The 2,534-nt window shown below is 44.0% G+C and overlaps 1 long non-coding RNA gene across 2 annotated transcripts; it reads right to left on the bottom strand.

Moving 5' to 3' along the window:
• Positions 1 to 269: 269 nt before the first annotated feature.
• LOC109518084 (uncharacterized) lies at positions 270 to 2,249 on the bottom strand. Of its 2 annotated transcripts, none has more exons than XR_002168657.1 (3): positions 2,196 to 2,249; positions 1,541 to 1,623; positions 270 to 316 (listed from the first exon to the last, which is right to left on the bottom strand). It is a non-coding gene; the product is annotated as an uncharacterized LOC109518084 (long non-coding RNA). The 2 variants fall into 2 exon arrangements; XR_002168656.1 differs by lacking the exon at positions 2,196 to 2,249 and adding an exon at positions 1,738 to 1,897.
• Positions 2,250 to 2,534: the final 285 nt, after the last annotated feature.

The following is a 2,534-nucleotide window of genomic DNA, read 5'->3' as shown; positions in this document are numbered from 1 at the left end:
AAGTCGGAGACATTTACACTCGTTCAATGCACCATCATGACTACTTTTTTGACTTTTTTTTTCTCCCCCAGGCAGCAGTAAACATGATCGGCTTCCTGCTCTCGAAAGACCCAACAGTATATCTTCCTGGGTAAGTTTCATGCCCAACACATCTTTGCACAAGAAAGTGACTTGCGTGTAACTCACGGATGCCTTTCCTCTCAGGTCAACACACCTGTCCCACGTTCTTCTCAAGAGCTGACCACTTCGCCGCCCAGCAACAAGCAGACCGCCATCCAACTTGCAACTTTTTCCTCTGCTTTTGTGATTGTCTACTCTGCAAAAGAAATAAATCTTGATTACAAAGAACACTTCAACTCAACTTCATTTTTAAACACATCACCACAATCTAACTTTAAATTTTTTTTTAAAAAATTGAACAAAATTATTTTCAGTTTTTTTCTAAACTTTTTTTTTTGAATTTTTTTTCAAAATTTTTTTCCCCAAATTTTTTTTTTCCAGGCAGAAAAATCCAGGAAAGTGGGTGTGGCCTGGCTGGAATGATGGCTGATGATTCGCTGATAGCTGTGAAAGTGGGTGGAAAATGACGACAACATGCTGTGATTCGTGGAAAGGGGGAGTTGTTATGCAAATTAGGCATTCTCTGATTGACGGGCTCTTTGGGGGCGTGGTTATGCAATTTTGGAGCAATCTGATTGGTCAGAACTTGGAAAGTGGGCATGGGTATGCAATTTAGGGTTCGGGTTATGCAAATGAGGGGCCTCACCGCAATTGGTGGATGTCAAATTGGGTGTGGTTTGGGGCGGGCATTGCAGCACTTTTTCAAAGTCCCACTTGAGTCTTGAGCTCAGACTTGCACTTGGGTCACATCAGACAGTCTTTTCACTGTTCCCGTCGGTTTCACATGACCCAAAAGCTCGATTCCTGGAGTTTCGAGTCATGTGGAGACCAACGGGAACAGTGAAAAGACTGTCTGATGTGACTGAAGCGCAAGTCTGAGCTCATGACTTCAGTCTTTGAAAAGGCTTCGAGTGAGTTGAACAAGTTATTGGACAGAAAAGCGAACATGACAATGTAAAAGCATTTGACCAGTCAATCTTTGTGCGGGCCAGTTCAAGTTGCACGCACACAAACACTGACGACAGGCCTGAGATGGGAGCATGTGCTTTACCAGCTCATGCGTGATGTCACTGACATCTCATTGCCGTGTACTCCACAACAACATGATCACACTCTTCTGGTCAAGTTTTTAAATGACATTGAAGTGGGCCAAGTTAGTCATATGTATGTATATATTATATATGCATACATAGACACATTTTTAAACTAACTTGGTCCACTTCAAGGTTTAAAAACATATTCCAGAAGTGCTTGATGATGCTCGGGTTGTCCATGTGGAGTTGACACTGTTGTGCAGTACACGAAGCAGAAGTTTAAGTTGAGTGAGAGACAGACAGGCGGGCACACTCACCTCCACCTTGTGGTGCAACGTGACATCAGACATCAGCTCTTCAAGCACGCCACACAGCTCAGTCGTCACGCGTGTCCAAATGCAGGTTGGCGTCCCTTCCGCATGTCCTCCGAGTCTGGCGGCTGGGCCTTTGGCCCAGTAATCTGACTAATCTGGTCAGGCAGAAAAACAAAACAAAAGTGGAAAGTCACCCATTGTCGTCCATAAAAAAAGGTTGTTTCTTTTTTTTCTTTTTAATTTGAGTCATTATTCGTAAAGTGGCAGACTTTAACTTTCAACCCGTCCATTTCCAAACGTGCCCGCGCTCGCAATGCATCTGTTTGAGCGATCCACACCTAAAGTACAATGGGCAACCTCCTTTCGAAAAACAAATGAACAAAGTCACGGGTGCATTTGTGGGAATAGTTTTGAAACAAATCCGCCCCCCCCATGATGTGAAGCCATCCATCACCCTCCCACTGCTGATAGCAGCTTTGGTGTGGAAAACATACAGAATAGTATTCAAGTCAAACGCTGTTCGCGATTGCTTTTTGATTGACGGCTGAGGTCTACTTGTCGGCGGCGTGCTCGCTCACTGCCCCCCTTTTGCTGACGACGTTTTTTACGTTGAGTCACAACAACAAAATTAAAGGAGCAACGTGTCGTAATAACTCTCCCCAATTGTCTGCATCTATACACTCAGAGATAAACTGCGAAGTCAGTTTAAAATGTTAAAATTACTCACTGAGAACAGGGCTTGTGGACGGCGGAAAAACTTGCTCATTGAACCGGATGTGGTACCGTTCTTGTGCTTGTACTTCTTCTTCTTCTTGGTGAATTGGATGTCTTTAGTTCATATCGCCCCCTACTGTCCGGGAAACCACAAATGAGTTTGGCAAGCAATCTGAATCTAATTTAAAGTATTAGCCAAGCGTGCAAAAACACAAAGCACTAAATTAGGGCATATCTTGAAGAACCGCAGATTTCAAGGGCAGCTGATCCACTGAGTTGGTGGAAATACCGAGCTCCCGTCTACCCCCGTTTGATCAACGTAAATGGAGAGTAGATTGTGCATTGTAGCAAC

The sequence above is a fragment of the Hippocampus comes genome, unplaced genomic scaffold, assembly GCF_001891065.2.
Source record: "Hippocampus comes isolate QL1 unplaced genomic scaffold, H_comes_QL1_v1.1 scaffold126, whole genome shotgun sequence".
Lineage (NCBI taxonomy): Eukaryota > Metazoa > Chordata > Actinopteri > Syngnathiformes > Syngnathidae > Hippocampus > Hippocampus comes.
Note: the sequence above shows the minus strand (reverse complement) of the source record. Positions and strands in the feature narration are given on the sequence as shown.